The sequence below is a fragment of the Calypte anna genome, unplaced genomic scaffold (genome assembly GCF_003957555.1).
Source record: "Calypte anna isolate BGI_N300 unplaced genomic scaffold, bCalAnn1_v1.p scaffold_147_arrow_ctg1, whole genome shotgun sequence".
Lineage (NCBI taxonomy): Eukaryota > Metazoa > Chordata > Aves > Apodiformes > Trochilidae > Calypte > Calypte anna.
In genome coordinates, this window is record NW_022045449.1 from 667,060 (window position 1) to 684,684 (window position 17,625).

The window sequence follows — 17,625 nt, forward strand, 5'->3', positions numbered from 1 at the left end:
CCTGATCTACACAAGCCTCATGGAGGGGAAGGTCTGTCTTCAGTCCTGGCTGGCCCTTGGCTAGCAGGATTACTGATGGCTACCAGAGTCACTGGACAGTTCTCTAGGTTACAGTTCTGTGGTCCCAATGATATGAATCACTTCTTCTGTGGTTTTGCCCCATTGCTAGAGCTTGCCTGCAGTGACAGCAGGGTGCTCAGACTGGTTACCTTCCTAATATGTGTCCTGGATGTAGTCTTCCTCTCTGTGTTCCCATTGGGATCCTACATCCGCATCATAGCTGCCATCCTGAGGCTCCAACCACCATGTGGAGGCAGAAGGCCTTTTCCCCCTGCTCATCTCACTTCATTATGGGCAGTGTTTTCTACAGCACCCCCAACGTTGTCTACATGGTACCCAGGACAACCCCACTGAGACAGCTCAGCAAAGTGCTCTCCTTTTTCTTCACCAACCTCACGCCCATGGTCAGTCCCCTCCTCTACAGCCTGGGGAACAGGGAAGTCAAGAGGGCTCTTGGGAATGCACTCAGAAAAAACATGGCCTGAATTCACTGAGAGCTCATACTAGTTGTGATCCCCCAGAAAAGAACAGGTTGTGGTTGAGTCAAGTGTGGACAAATCATAAGTGTGGACAAAAAAAATAATTTGTCCATCTGGTATAACGTTACAAGTGCAGAATCTTGCAGGTGACCTATTGGACTGCTCAGTGACCTACTGAGCTGCTTGGATCCCCACAAGTCCATGGGACCAGATGGGATCCACCCAAAGGTGATGAGAGAGCTGGCAGAAGAGCTTGCCAAGCCTCTCTCTATCATCTACCAACACTCCTGACTCACTGGATGATTGGAAGTTGGTAAATGTCACGCCAGTCCACAAAAAGGGCCAGAAGGAGAACCCGGAAAACTACAGCCTGCCTAGTTGGCCTTGGCAGTGTCTTGTTTTTTAAAAGCAAGATCTGTACTTAAAAGACAGAAGATGTTCACACTGCTTTAGTGGAAAGTTACAGGAATTAATCCCGCCAGGAGTTAACCCTGTCAGGGTCTTTCTCTGTTTTTTGCCTAAGAAAGAAACTTTGTTTAAAAGAAGAGCCTTCGCTGGATTAAAGTGATTAAAATAAAACTGAACAAAATATCTGTCTGCTGTCCCTGCTCAGTGTATCAGGAATGAATGGGAAGTGAAACCCCCTACCAGGGTGCAGCAGCCCTGGGAAGGCTGCTCTGTGCCTGGAGCACAGAGCACAAGGGTCTTGAGGAGCACAGGGGCCAGGGCTGTTGTGCTGGGCTGGGCAGAGGTGATGGCCCCAAGGGGCTGCAGAGCTCTGCGGATCTCCTGGAGAGAAGAGCAGGGGACACAGGGTGCCTCCTGCTCCTTTTGCCATGCATGGTCACCCATCTGGGGCTCTGAGCTCTCTCTGCTCCCCAGGAGCTGCTGTGCCCTTCAGAGGGGCTGGAGCTGTGCTGGGACTTCCCAGAGCAGCCTGGGCTGGGCACTGGTGTGGGGCCAGCAGCAACTGGGCTGTGCTGGGAGAGAGGGGAGGGGAGGTGGGAGAGCCTGGAGGCAGCTGTTCTGGGCTGGCAAGTGAAACCCTGGCAGAGAAAGCCATGGGTGTCTTCAGCTGAGGCTGACTCTTTCTGACAGAGCACCTCCATCCTCCTGCTGGTCTCAGTGGCTGCATAGAGGGAACTCCCAGCCCTGCCTGGGCTCTCTCCTGGCCAGCAGGGACTGCTGAGATCATCCCATCAGATAGAGCTGTCTCCAGTAGGAGTGCACCCTGTTCTGGGCTGTGCCTGCATGAAAGGCATCAGCGAGCAGCAGAGCTGATCTGGAGAGAAATCTCAGAAGGACAAGTGCCAGTGTCTGCCCCTGCAGGGGACTCACCCGGGCCATGGCACAGACTGGGGCTGCCTGGCTGGGAGCAGCCCCGTGGGAAAGGTCTTGGTGGGCACTTGTCATGACCCGGGGAGGGCACCCAGGGAGACACGGCTCACACCCCCTTGCTTTCTGAACTCCTTCTCGGAGAGGAGCCAGGGTGCTGCTGGATCCAACGTGAGTGCCAGACCTGGCCCTGCTGGGCAGAGGGACTGAAACCATACAGTCCCAGAAAATGCTCAACAGCTCCTCTGACACCACTGACTGGTACAGAGGGAAAGGACTACAGCATACCAGGTGGGCTGTATCTATCTTACAGGGGAAAAAGAACTCTAGCCCATAAGTTGGCGGGGCTGATAAGGAGGGCTTTAAACTAGGCTTGAAGGGGGAAGGGGTTGAAACTGGGCTCTCCAGAATGGAGCCCAAGGGTGGACAGCCCAAGTTAAGAGACAAACCACCAGCCCAGCTGAAGTGCATGTACACCAATGCATTCAGCATGGGCAACAGACAGGAGGAGCTGGAAGCCATCGTGCAACAGGAAAACTATGATGTAGTTGCTATCACAGAAACGTGGTGGGATGACTCCCATGACTGGAGTGCTGCCATGGATGGCTACAGGCTCTTCAGAAGGGACAGGAAGGGTAGGAGAGGTGGAGGGGTAGCCCTGTATGTTAGAGAGCCTCTTGACTCTGTGGAAGTTGAAGTCGGTAATAATAAGGTGGAGTGCCTGTGGGTCAGAATCAGGGGGAAGGCAAACAAGGCTGATATCCTGGTGAGAGTATGTTACAGACCACCCAACCAGAAGGATGAGGGTGATGAATTATTCTACAAACAGTTGGAGGATGTTTCAAAATCGTCGTCCCTCATTCTCGTGGGTGACTTTAACCTGCCGGATGTCTGCTGGGAACTCCACACAGCAGAGAGGAGGCAGTCTAGGAGATTCCTGAAGTGCATAGAAGATAATTTCCTGCTCCAGCTGGTAACTGAGCCTACCAGGGATGGAGCACCTCTTGATCTTCTTTTCACAAACAGAGAGAGGCTGGTGGGAGATGTAGTGGTCAGTGGTCGTCTGGGACTCAGCGATCATGAAATAATAGAGTTTTCAATACTCAGGGATGCAAGGAGGATCGTAAATAAAACCTCTACATTGGACTTCCGGAGGGCAGATTTTGGCCTATTCAGAAGACTAGTTCAGAGTATACCCTGGGAAACAGCCCTTGGAAATAAAGGGGTCCAGGAGGGATGGACATACTTTAAGGAGCAAATTTTGAAAGCACAGGAGCAGCTGTCCTGGTGTGCTGAAAGGCGAGGCGGCAGGGAAGAGACCGGTCTGGCTGAACAGAGAGACTTTGAAAGAAATTAGGGTAAAGAAGAGGGCCTACCAGTTATGGAAAAAAGGGCTATCTACTCGGGAGGAATTCAGGAATATAGTCAGGTTGTGTAGAAAGAAAATTACAGAAACCAAGGCACAACTTGAACTGAATCTCACCACCTCTGTGAAGCATAACAAAAAGTCCTTCTACAGATACATTAATGGCAAAAGGAGGTGCAAGGAAAACATCCATTCTCTACTGGACATGAGAGGGAATATATTAGTCAAAGATGAAGAAAAGGCTGAGGTATTTGTCACATTCTTTGCCTCGGTTTTCAACAGTAAGAGAGATTATCCTGAGGACAGCTGACTTCTGGAACTTGTAAAAGGTGACAAGAATCTAAACAGCCCCCTGTAATCCAGAAGGAAACAGTCAGTGACCTATTGAGCTGCTTGGATCCCCACAAGTCTATGGGACCAGATGGGATCCACCCAAGGGTGATGAGAGAGCTTGGCAGAAGAGCTCGCCAAGCCTCTCTCTATCACCTACCAACTCTCCTGGCTCACTAGGGACATCCCAGATGATTGGAAGTTGGCGAATGTCACGCCAATCCACAAAAAGGGCTGGAAGGAGGACCCGGGAAACTACAGGCCCGTCAGCCTGACCTCAGTGCCTGGCAGGGTTATGGAACAGATCATCCTCAGTGTAATCACACAGCACCTGCAGGATGGACAAGGGATTAGACCCAGCCAGCACGGGTTTAGGAAGGGCAGGTCCTATCTGACCAACCTGATCTCCTTTTATGATCAGGTGACCCGTACAGTTGATGAGGGGAAGGCTGTGGATGTGGTCTACCTGGACTTCAGCAAAGAGTTTGACACCGTCTCCCACAGCATCCTCCTGAAAAAGCTGTCAGCCCACAGCTTGGACAGGAGCACCCTGTGCTGGGTTAGGAACTGGCTGGAGGGCCGGGCCCAGAGAGTGGTGCTGAACGGGGCTGCACCCAGTTGGCAGCCGGTCACTAGTGGTGTCCCCCAGGGATCAGTGTTGGGCCCAGTTCTGTTCAATGTCTTTACTGATGATTTAGATGAGGGGATTGAGTCCACCATCAGCAAATTCGCAGACAACACTAAGATGGGGGGGAGTGTGGATCAGCTGGAAGGCAGGACGGCTCTACAGAGGGACCTGGACAGACTGGTGAGATGGGCTGATTCCAATGGGATGAGGTTCAACACGGCTAAGTGCTGGGTCCTGCACTTTGGCCACAACAACCCCAAGCAGCACTACAGGCTGGGCACAGAGTGGTTGGAGAACAGCCAGACAGAGAGGGACCTTGTAGTTTGGATTGACAGGAAGCTGAACATGAGCCAGCAGTGTGCCCAGGTAGCCAAGAAGGCCAATGGCATCCTGGCCTGTATCAGGAACAGCGTGGCCAGCAGGTCCAAGGAAGTGATTCTGCCCCTGTACTCAGCCCTGGTGAGGCCACACCTTGAGTCCTGTGTCCAGTTCTGGGCCCCTCAGTTTAGGAAGGATATCAAGATCCTAAAGCAGGTCCAAAGGAGGGCAAGTGGGCTGGTGAAGGGACTTAAGCAAATATCCTATGAAGAGAGGCTGAGGGAGCTGGGGCTGTTCTGCCTGGAAAAGAGGAGGCTCAGGGGAGACCTCATTGCTCTCTACAACTACCTGAAAGGAGGTTGTAGCCAGGGTGGGGCTTGGTCTCTTTACCCAGGAAACTCTGAGCAAGACAAGAGGGCACGCTCTCAAGTTATGCCGGGGGAGGTTTAGGTTGGACATTAGAAAGAATTTCTTTACTGAGAGGGTGGTCAGGCATTGGAATGGGCTGCCCAGGGAAGTAGTGGATTCTCCATCCCTGGAGCTATTTAAAAAGAGACTGGATGTGGCACTCAGTGCCATGGTCTAGAAACTGCAGCAGTAGTGGATCACGGGTTGGACTTGATAATCTCTGAGGTCCCTTCCAACCCAGTCAATTCTATGATTCTATGATTCTGTGACTGAGGGTCACATTATCACGTAGAGGAGCATTTCTTTCTCTTGGAAAGAAACAAAACAGGCCTAACAAAATTAGACAAACAAACAGCGATAAGAGGAATCTCCTGAGGCATTCCTAAATTCCCAGCCCAGAGTAAGACTGAGTAGAGGGATGGGATCAGAAGCAATCCAACCCAGACACTTAGGCACACACTCTTCTCAAGACAACATCACCCTTAATCTGCCCATGAGTTTTTACCCATCCCAGCAAAACTCCAGACTGTACCATGAGGAAGTTTCCACAAAGGTGATCTGGGCAGTCCTTTTTAAGTGATCATGAGAAATACAGGTCCGGTCTGTCACATCCCTTCACACCCGGACAGTTCTATGACTGTGGGAAAAAGGTCTGTGGAGGCTTAAGGATTCCATGTGCACATCAATATGATTGTATGAAATCGTTTATTAACAACTTGCACTCACTTATATAGAGAAGCCTTGTTTACACCATCATATCATGCAGATGGCTTTGTATTCCAATTACACATTCCATTCTCACAGAACCACTCTTCTCACATAATTATTTTCCTCTTCTGTTGCCAATTAAGTTATCTCTTTCCCATTAGCTCATTTTTGGAAAACCTCTAACTAGGCCTCAATAACCATTAGCCCAATGTGGCCTAAACTGAAGTAAGTCAGGATTGCTCACAACCTGTATGTTTCTGAACTGTTTCCCCAACATATTCCCCTTTTTGTTTTTTTAGCAATTCTGACTTATCTCATTATGTAAGATAAGATGCTAATGATATATTTTCTTAAACAGCATACTAATAATGCAAAAGCAATAATGTACCAATAATGCAAAAACAATAATAACATATATACTGATGGAAAAGCAATAATAACATACTAGTAATATAAAAGCAATAATAACATATATAGCTGATAAGCCTTGCCTAATTAAATCTGTAAGCCAACAAGCTAACTGGTGTATTTTATGATTTTATCAATTCTTACTGAAGGCTTTTCCTGTTGCTCTGTGTGATACAAATGAAACAGCAAGAAACCCAAATTTCAAATTTTCCCTTATATTCTAGGCCCAATTGTTGCATTGACCAGTTTGATCGAAAAAGTTATGAATAACTCATTATTGCTCCCATGATGTCACGCTCTTTTTTCTTCTCATAAGGGTATACGCTCTTCCCTTTTCTTTCCTTCCTTTTTCTTTTTTAAATAATCAAACTCAATGATAACAAATATAATTGATAAACCTTGTCTAATTAAATCTCTAAGCTATTCCCATATCCTTAAATGATTTAACCATTCACTTAACCCAGTATATGCAACAGTTAATTTTTTCATGTTATCTTAATCAATCGTTTTTGGCTGTGAATTGACTCTGAATAATCAGCTAAATTTATGCAAATACACTACATCCAAGTCTTCACAAATATAACCTAAAAGCTAACAATAAAAAGTCAGTGGCAGCACGACTTTGTAAAACTGCATGTCTGACACTATCAACATCTTTTAGCATCTGTATTAAAATACCAGAAGTTAAGTTCATCTGCTTAGCAGTGCAACAGAATAGCACAATCAACAATCAAGATATAGATATAGATCCCATAATCAACATATAAATGATCACATGAATTACAACATTAACAAAAGCCTGCTATCAATACAACACAATACGAAAAGCACATTTCACACTGCAGTGGAAGGACTTAAATAACCTTTTAGTATGAGGAAGGTCAGGTGTCCACTGGTGCATAGATCCAAGGGGGTAGAGGAGGCTTATCCGACAAAAATTCATTGGGGGCCCCCAAAAGCGTCCCCAGACCCCTCCCGGATCTCGGCTCGGTGGAGTCCTGTTTTCTTCCATGGTTGCCTAATTGAAGCCCCAAAAGGCCTAATAAAATTGTTTAGAGACAAAATTCCAAGCCTATAGACAGCAAAGGCGCACACACACACACACACACACACACACACACACACACACACACCTTTTTTTCTCTGCTGTGGTGTCTGCAGCAGGGCTCATTTTCTGAGCAGCAGCAGTGTGTGAGGGGAGGTGAGAAGCGGCTGCGGGGGCAGGAGTGGGGTGTGCTCTCTGTACCAGGAGCAGCTCTCGCTCTCCAAACAGCAACTTTCAGCCTCTGAAAAGGCATACTCATTCTCATAACTGTGTTTGTTGTTTTGTTTTGTTTTGTTCTTGTCTTACTCCTCACCAATATATAAGAAAAATTAACAACAACCACTAGAAGATTCAAAAATGAAATGATATTGCTACTAAAATCTGGTAAAGTCACTCTGAAACAAAATGAAATGGTACAATTTCCTAAACCAAAACTGCAAGTATAATTACCAACCAAGTTTTTTATCTCTGTATGAAACACCAGTGTACCACACACCACAATATACATCAATATTGAGAACTGTATTGCAATGATGATCCTCAAGCAGCTTTATCTTAAGCATTTTTACCTTAAGCAGTTTCTAACAATTGGGCTGCTGTAGCACCTTTTTGGGGGTAGTTCTAATGCACGTTGTTTTTTCATTAGCATTGTCATATGCCGACATATAAAAAAATTTTTTTTGTATTTTGTTTTGTTTTGGTTTTTTGTTTGTTTTCTTTTTCTTTTTTTTATTTCTTTTTTTTTTTCATCTCTTCTGACAAACCAAGATGTGACATTACCGCTGAATATAAGTGATCCACAAATTTTGAAAATGGCTCTGCTCTCCTCTGTTTAATATTTGTAAAAGAAGGGGGTTGCTTGTGCAGGATCATGCACAGTTTGCAAAGCTTTATACTCCAATTCTTGTGAAAGTTGTAACACTTCAGTTTGAAACTATGCCTGCAAATCTGCACGTACAAAAGGACAAGCACCCAGTAACATTTGTGCTTGCACTCTGTGTAATGCATCGGTGTTCTGTCTAGGAATCACAGCTGCATTTTCACATAGCATTTACCATTTAGGATGAAATTGCAATTGTTGAAACGGAGTTAACAGAGTATTAATGAGCATTTTTGTGTCAATCTAATGCAACCCATTGACCTCCTCCTCCTGGTCCCACAATCACTGGAAAACCATCAGACTCATATTGGGAACCATTTCTCCTTCAACTGTAGCATTTTGAATAATTCCCTTCCATCTAGTTACTGGATACACACTCCCACCCCTGCCACTATCCTCCCCTCCCCATTTTGGATCTGGAAGAGTTAGAGCAGCAGGTGTTAAAGGATTAAGGGAAGTAGGAGCAGGAATAGGGAACAGATCACGGGGTAAAAATGGATTAGTGCCCCTGGGTTGTTTGCAATGTTCCCCGGAGCAAAACCTAGGGGTTTTTTTGAGGGGTATACTCATCCTTGGTCTCCAGTTCTTTCAGTTTCTTCAGCAGTTTCCTTAGTTGCTTGTCTCCCAAGTCCCAGTTCTTTCCCTGCTTGTTGCTCTATAGCAGGCACTGATGGTGTTGACAGGTGAAGCAGAGGATTAATTGATGACAACTGTGGTCAAGAAGATAAATCAGGCGTCGGAGGTGGAGAGGAAGGCAGCGGTGGCAGAGCAGCCGGAAGCCACGGCAGGCGGGCGTGAGGGGGTGGGTCTGCATTCCAAGATTCCTCGCCTGTGTTCTCCGGCTGCTCTCCCTCTGGGTCCTCCGACGATTCTGGAGGTGTTTTTGGTTGCTTTTGGATTTGCTTTTCGGTCCCATTTTTATTTTTCATCCGACCCCCGGGGTCAAATGGCACAGCTGGCTGAGCTCGAATCAGTACAGTCCCTTCAGGTGCTGGTAAGGGTATTTTAGGTGTCTCAAATAACTGTTTAGAGGTCAAGTCCATATTTTGAGCCTTCATCAGTACTGGTAGATCAGGCGTTAAGGCAGCAAACGCTGAGGCTACTGCTGCCCTCTCACTTTTCATTTCTTTTAATGTGTCTCAAATCAGCCTCCACAACATGGCTAATTTTCCAGGCTCCTTAGATCTTTTGCTAATTTCATCCCATAAGGACTTTCCAATTTCTTCCCACATTTCCAGCTCTACAGCTATACCAACAGTGGGGATCAGGGCTCTTTCAAGCCCACTTGATCAACTCATAGAGCTGTTTTGAATTACTAGGAATCCCTCTCTTAGAGAGTGTAGTGAGATTGTCGCTGCCTTTTCCATGTCTCAATCAGGAAGTTGAACTCACCGGCACTCGGAGGGCAGCTGCTCCCTTTTTCTTCTTCTTTTTTATCAATCCTCTTCAGTGCCACTGGCCTTTCCTCCAGTCGTCGCTCTCATGGATAGCCAAATAGCTGATCACGTCGGGGTCACCTTTTGCGGAGGCGGGCTTGCAGAGTAAAGAGAGGACTCAATATGAGTTAGCAACAAAGCTGGATTTTATTAAGCAAAGTGTTACATTTATACGGTCTTGGCATCTTCGTGGCTCATGTTGATTGGCTGCGTGTTGCTCTCCATGCACCTATTGTCGCGTTGTGATTGGGTGCTGCTTATCGTCCTTGTCCTGCTTTGCTGATCACTGGCATCCTGTCCACAACGTTTTTATCTGCCGTAACTTTCTTCTTCTCAGGGGCTCAGAACTGGTTAAATACAACTGTTTATGTGCTGTCTATGCGATGCTTTCCCATCCTGTTATTCTTCTTTTCTGCTGCCAACTCCCTTATCTTTTGCACATAGCTGATCTTTTAATAACCTTGCAGCTGGGCCTCAAGGCCCTTAGCTCCCTCTGGCTAAAGCTAAATAGTCAGGATTGCTCACATGTCCGCTTTCTTCCAAAAACTCCTGACAGTCCTGGGCTGTTGTGCCAGCAGCAGGTAGTTGTGCTGGAGTGCCCTGACATTTGCTGTAGCCCCACAGGGCTGTGCTTGGCCACTCAATTGAGCAGCTGCCCTGACTGAGGTTGGAGCACCCCTGGAACCTCCAGGTGGCCAAGGGGACAATGACCTCACTCCTTGACAGAGTCCTTGGCCACCTCTCCTGCAGGCTGTCCTACACTGTCCCTGCCTGCAGCTCCTTCCCTTCAGGCTGTTGTCACCCTTCCTGCTTTCCCACCTAACTCTCACCCCAACTTTACCAGATCTTCTCCGGTGTCCCACTGCTCCCTCTGGCTTTGTGTAGAAAACAAAATCCTGGGCTGATCCAGAACCCCTCTGGGTAAACCTCTAACACAAGGATACCCTTTGGGTGAGACTTCTTGTTCTTTCCCTCCATTCTGAACCTTCCAAGGTGACCTTTGTGGAGCTTTTGGACTACCAAGAGAAGTTCCATCATGAAGTCATATGTTGGGGAAACAGTTCAGAAATGCAGAGGTTTTGAGCAATCCTGACTTACTGCAGTTGAGGCCACATTTGGTTAATGGTTATTGAGGCTTAGTTAGAGGTTTTCCAAAAATGAGCTAATGGGAAAGAGATAACTTAATTAGCAACAAAAGAGGAAAATAATTATGTGAGAAGAGTGGTTTTGTGAGAATGGAATGTGTACTTGGAATACAAAGCCACCTGCATGATATGATGGTGTAAACAAGGCTTCTCTATATAAGTGAGTGCAAGTTGTTGTTAATAAACTATTTCATACAATCATACTGATGTGCACATGGAATCCTTAAGCCTCTGCAGACCTTTCTTCCACAAATGGTGCCCGAACAGGGACTAAGGGTGGCCCAGAACAGGGACCAAGGATGGCCCGGACCAGGGACTCTCATGCTGTTGCTTCCAGGAGAGATGAAGACAGCTGGAATGAGAAAGGAGTGGAGAAGCCAGTCGAAAGGAGATTGCTGCCCTGGCAGTCTATGTAGCTGGTGCCCGGCTACGGAATAAACGAGCTCGGAATTGAAGAATCTTGCCCTGATCAGGTGAGCAGCTGGGAAGGAGATGGGGTCTATGCTTTCTAAAGAAGAAGAGGCAGTAGTTAAGCTCCTCCAATGTATTCTCTCTAAGAGAGGTTTATTACACGAAGGCAGAACCTTACGTGAATTACTGAAATGGGCACTGGATAGAGACTTGATCCCCTTGATGGGTACTGTTTTTGAGTTACCTACTTGGGAAGCCATAGGTACTGCCCTATGGGATAAAATTAGCAATGGAGATAAGGAGGCACGATGCTTAGCGACACTCTGGAAATTGATTAGAGAAACCTTAAAAGAAATGAAAAGTGAGAGGGCAGCAGCAGCCTCAGCGTTTGCTGCCTTAACGCCTGATCTACCAGTACTGATGAAGGCTCAAAATATGGACTTGACCTCTAAACAGTTATTTGAGACACCTAAAATACCCTTACCAGCACCTGAAGGGACTGTACTGATTCGAGCTCAGCCAGCTGTGCCATTTGACCCCGGGGGTCGGATGAAAAATAAAAATGGGACCGAAAAGCAAATCCAAAAGCAACCAAAAACACCTCCAGAATCGTCAGAGGACCCAGAGGGAGAGCAGCCGGAGAACACAGGCGAGGAATCTTGGAATGCAGACCCACCCCCTCACGCCCGCCTGCCGTGGCTTCCGGCTGCTCTGCCACCGCTGCCTTCCTCTCCACCTCCGATGCCTGATTTATCTTCTTGACCACAGTTGTCATCAATTAATCCTCTGCTTCACCTGTCAACACCATCAGTGCCTGCTATAGAGCAACAAGCAGGGAAAGAACTGGGACTTGGGAGACAAGCAACTAAGGAAACTGCTGAAGAAACTGAAAGAACTGGAGACCAAGGATGAGTATACCCCTCAAAAAAACCCCTAGGTTTTGCTCCGGGGAACATTGCAAACAACCCAGGGGCACTAATCCATTTTTACCCCGTGATCTGTTCCCTATTCCTGCTCCTACTTCCCTCAACCCTTTAACACCCACTGCTCCACCTCTTACAGATCCAAAATGGGGAGGGGAGGGTCGCGGAGGAGATAGTGGGGGGTGTGGGAGTGTGTATCCAGTAACTAGATGGAAGGGAATTATTCAAAATGCTATAGTTGAAGGAGAAATGGTTCCCAATATGATGGCTTTTCCAGTGATTGTGGGACCAGGAGGAGGAGGTCAATGGGTTGCATTAGATTGGAAAACGATAAAAGAAGCCAAAGCTGCCATTGCGCAGTACGGTTTGAAATCGTCATTTGCTCAACCTCTTTTGCAGCATCTTTTTACTGGTCAATTGTTGATGCCATATGACACAAAAATGCTCATTGATACTCTGTTAACTCCTTCTCAACAATTGCAATTTCATCATAAATGGTAAATACTGTGTGAAAATGCAGCTGTGATTCCTAGGCAGAACACCGATGCATTACACAGAGTGCAAGCACAAATGTTACTCAGTGCTTGTCCTTTTATACATGCAGATTTGCAGGTATGGTTTCAAACTGAGGTGTTACAACTTTCACAGGAATTGGCCTATAAAGCTTTGCAAACTGTGCATGATCCTGCACAAGCAACCCCCTCTTTTACGAATATTAAACAGGGGGGAGCAGAGCCATATTCAAAATTTGTGGATCACTTCTATTCAGCGATTCAGCGATAACATCACATCTGGATTTGTCAGAAAAGATGAAAACAAAATTTGTTTATATGTCAGCATATGACAATGCTAATGAAAAAACTAAACGTACATTAGGACTACTCCCAAAAGGTGCTACAGCAGCCCAATTGCTGGAAGCTTCTGAGTGAATGCTAAAAGCAGAGAAAGCTGCTTGAGGACCATCATTGCAATATGGTTCACAATATTGATGTATATTGTGGTGCATGGTGCGCTGGTGTTTCATACAGGAAAAAAAAAACAAAAAAACAAAAAAACAAAAACAAAAACAAACCCCAAACTTGGTTGGTAATTACACTTGCAATTTTGGTTTGGGAGACTGTACCACTTCATTTTGTTTCAGGCTCACTCCACCAGATTTTAGTAGCAATAGCATTTCATTTTTTAATCTTCTGGTGGGTGGTGTTAATTTTTCTCATATATTGGCGAGGAGTTAGATAAAAACCACAGTCATGACAATGAGTATGCCTTTTCGTAGGCCGAGAGTTGCTGCGGAGAGTGAGAGCTGCCCCTGGTACAGAGAGCACCCCCACTCCTGCCTCCGCAGCCGCTTTGTTCTTTGTTCATTATTTGGTTAAGACTAACCTTTAGGCTTTGTATTTTTTTTACACAAAGTAATTGCACTGGTTAAAAATCATTTAGAAGCAGCTCATTGGATATTTTATACATGTTAAATATAAATAAGTATCTCAATAAACTTAAAACAGCAGGAATTCTTACGGTTTAACAAACAAAATCTGTGATAAAAGAAAAGAGGGTATTGTTATGAATTGTATAATGTTTGTTCATTTAAACCTTAAGCAAGGTATATTTCTGATAAGGGGAACTGTTATGAATTGTATATAATGCTTGTTATGAGTTGTATATATTGTTTGCAAGGTATATTTCTTTGTAATTTTACTAAAGATAGAAGCAGTAAAAATGTTATGTTTATACTTTATAAACCACAAAATGTACCCAGGAAAAGTGGGGTGCTACCTGACTAAGAATGTGTAGCCACTTTTCAAGAAGCCCATCTATAGGGTGATAAAGAAGAACCCGGACCCCTAGCAACACTGCGCACATGCGCAGAACGAACATGGCCGAAACTCGTGGCACCAGCAGGTGGCCGACTATAAAAACAAGAAGAGCCAAAGCCACAGTGCGTGATCTTGGTCGAACGAGGGCTCCCTGTGCGCCCAGCGCTGTTTTTTGCTTGTTGTCGCTTGCTAATAAATTCTAATTGATTTTAATTGGCGTGTCCTGGTCAATTTTAAGACCCAATTTATAACAATGGCAAAGGCATTGCGTCTTCTGTGGTCCCTGTATAATGACTCCTCAAAACAGAAGTCAGTTTGAGAGGTTTGGGTTTTTTGGTTTGTTTGTTTGGTTTTTTTTTTTTTTTTTTGTAGGTCCCCCCATCTCCTCTGGGGAGTGTTCTTGGGTATCCGAAACCCTCAGCATTGCTGCAGCACTCAGGCAGAACAGAGTTAGCAAAGAGCATTGCCTGCAGCTGCATGCAGAGAAGGGGGAGCTGGGCTGTGTCTCTGTCTCTCCCTGATGAGAGCAGAGGGACCCAGCTCAGAGCACTCAGTGTTTGACCCTTTCTCAAGGTCTCAGCACCCCGTTTCCAGCCCAGGACACAGCAGGCTCATTGTGCCTCCTGGAAGGCAGCTCCCAGCTCGGAGAGACAGCCCAAGGAGACAGCCCAGGGATGTAATAAGGGCACCTGATGAAGGGAGGTCAACTCCCTGCCCAGCCTCACTCAGACTGCAGTGTCCAGAGCTTCCCAGGGCAGAGCACAGCTGGACACCTCCTTGCCTGAAACCATCTGCATGTGGGGAGCCACAAGAGCTGTGCCTGCAGCTGAAACTCCCACTCCCAGCCTGACATCAACAGCAAGAGCAGCTGAGGGGGGCATGGAGAGAGGCAGAGGAAAGGCACTCAGGAAAGCCTTTCCCTCCCCCAGCCCTGCGCAACCCCTCCCAGATGGTGATAATGCCTGGCAGGCACCTCCAGCCCCTGGGCAGGGGGAAGTGGGCACATGGCAGCACAGATGCACTTCACCTCTTCTGTGAGCAGATGGAGGAGGAGATGCCCAAAACCCCAGACCCCACGGACTGCCTGAGGGCTGTGCTGTCACACAGACCCTGATGAAACTCTCCTGAAAGGAGATGCTGGATGTAGGGTGGTGGAGCATGAAGACACCTGAAAACTGAGAAGGTTCCCAAAAAAACAGGTGAAGGTGTAGGTAATCACAGCCCCTGATACCACCTCCACAGCTGAGCTTCCCTCCAACACTGTCAAGAAACGAAAGTGCAGCCTGAGGAAAGACAAACTTCCCAGCAGAAATCAGTGCCCAGACTGTGCTTATGAAAATCCCTTCAGAAATATTCTGGTATGATGTGGATCCGAGAGCAGTGCTGTCCCACAGAACAGTCACAAAACCAGATGGACCCTGCCCTGTGCTCCCTGTCTCCTGCTGGGCACAGCTTCTGCCAGCACCAGGGAGCTCCCTGGGCAGGCTGAGAGCTGCCCCTGGCAGGCAAGCAGCAGAGTCCCTGCCCCAGCACACAGCCCCTGGGCTACAGGACACTGCACCGAAGGACAGCCCTGGGCACCCCTGCCCCTCTGCCTGCACACACCCCCTCAGCCATCCCCAGCAGAAGGCAGCCCCATGGCCTCTCCCTCTGACGCTTCTCCAAGATAGCCATGCTCTGCCAAACCTTTTCCTCATGCCCACCAAAATCCTCCCCAAGGATTCCAGCAGCTGTGGCACAGGCTGCCAGCTGGAGAAGGAAGACCCCTCCAGGAAGCCCAACTTCACTGCCCTGCAGCCAGAGACTCACCATGGCAGAGGCTGGGAAGATTTCTCTCTCCCCCAGCTCAGGCAGCTCTCAGCTCTCCTTCCAGCCCAGGCTGCCTTTCTCCTCTCTCTCCCTCCTCTCTCTCCCCTGCCCTGCTGCCTGCAGGCAGTGCCCCCAGCCCTGCTGCGCTCTGCAGTGGAGCTGCTCCTGCCCAGAGCTCTCTCTCTGCAGCACTCTCTGCTTGCCAGCAGCTCTCTCAGGCTCAGGAGCCCAGATCAGCGGCACAGGACCAGTGCCAGACTTTGCCACTTGCTCAGCTCTCTCAGGGCTCCCTCCAGCTCTCCCTGGGGCTCCCCAGGAACCCAATGGGACACACACTGAAGTCATTGCTCATGTCCCCTCCCTCCCTCCTTTCCAGCACAGCCAGTTCTCCTCTAGAGACACAACCTTTTTTTCTACCACTCTCCCACTGGACACCCAGGCAGTGCCAGGGGGAATCTCCTTTCCCTCCTCTGCCCATGCAAGCCACGGGTGACACTGGAGGTGCCAGGGGTGCTCCAACCTCACTCAGAGCAGCTGCTCAATTGAGTGGCCAAGCACAGCCCTGTGGGGCTACAGGAAATGTCAGGGCACTCCAGCAAAACCACCTGCTGCTGGCACAACAGCCCAGGACTGTCACATCCCATGGCCTGACCCAGACAACAGCCAAAGGAGATTCCATCTCTCAGCCCAGAGTTTCCCTTTGAGGGAAAAGTTGCCCTCTGAGGGTATACAACCTCCCGACACCATCTAAATATCCCCTGGTCAGATTAAGATGAAATGACACTCAAGGTCTTTTTCTCTACAGTCGTAATATCAGTTCTGTTCGTTTAACAAAGTTTATTTTCAAGCAAGTTTTAGGGAATGCAAATTCACTGAAAGTTATGTATGAATATATAGATAATAAAAGCACAAAAGTAGATACTTCAATGTTCAGGCTGTGCAGTCACAAAGGCTGATTGCTTGGATCACAAAAACCACATACTCAAGTGATATCTCAACAATCCAATCCCCTCACCCCATGAGTCCAAACATCACAAGCCATGATGATACCATAAGGCAATATCATAAGGCAATGATATCGTGATGGCTACAAGCTTAGCATCCTCACTCCAGCTTCTTCAGTTCAGGCAGTGGTGATACGTATGATGTGCAGAGTCCTTGTTCTTCAAGCAGTGTCACCTCCAAAGCTTAGGGTTCTGAAGCAATATACTTGGGACTTGATGTACCTCTGAATTTAGTTCTCCAAAAGCATTTCTAATTCCATTGTTCAAGAGGTGCACTTTACAAATTGATGTGTTTTACATTAGGGCACTCCAAATAAGAGAACTTTAGGTGGCATTACATGGAGTAACATTATTCACTATGTATAATGATCAGAAACTTCACAACAGTAGAGCATAAGAAAACCAAATAAAAATGGAAAACTTACACAAATGCGGCACAATTATAAATAGAAAAAGAATTTGAAATTAATTTTGGTTTGGTTCTTCTGCAGACTCTGGCAACCTTCATATATCCCATAATCTGCTCTCACACATAAGTGTTCCATAGAAACCACATTCCATTATCACATATTCCCCTGCCATGCCTACCTATTAGTCAGCTATTAAATTTCCATGAGACTCCCTTAAACTATTGCTTATACATTTCTACTACCTCTATACTTCTATTTCCGTAAAACCATTGAATATATATGTGTTAGAACTACTTTTATACCTGTAGAACTACTGCTTCACAAGAAATCAATGAAGCAAGCAAGATGTTCTGGTCCTTTTCAGCCAGATTCTTTTCTTCTGAGCTCTCACCAAACAGTTCAATCCTCTTGAAAAAACCTCGAAGTTGTAATTCTCTTATTTTAGGAGACAACTGACAGAATCCTTACTGCAGGCTGCTCGAGGTGTCCCATCACATCACCCATGGTCTCACAGAGGTTTCAGGAGAGCTCATCAAGCATCCCTCCTGACAGGCAAAGAGCAGTAACACTCCTCTGAAGAGCTGTTACAGCTCCTGGACTCTACAGGCGTCTATAAGGTAGTGAAGGGTCTGGAGAACAAGTGCTGTGAGGAGAGATTGAGGGAACTGGGAATGTGCAGTCTGGAGAAGATGAGGCTGAGAGGAG

General features: G+C 47.0%; 1 protein-coding gene across 1 annotated transcript in view; it reads left to right on the forward strand.

Moving 5' to 3' along the window:
- LOC115600225 (zinc finger protein 850-like) overlaps positions 1-17,625 on the forward strand; it is an 82,821-nt gene that overhangs the window by 38,195 nt on the left and 27,001 nt on the right. The window lies entirely within an intron of this gene.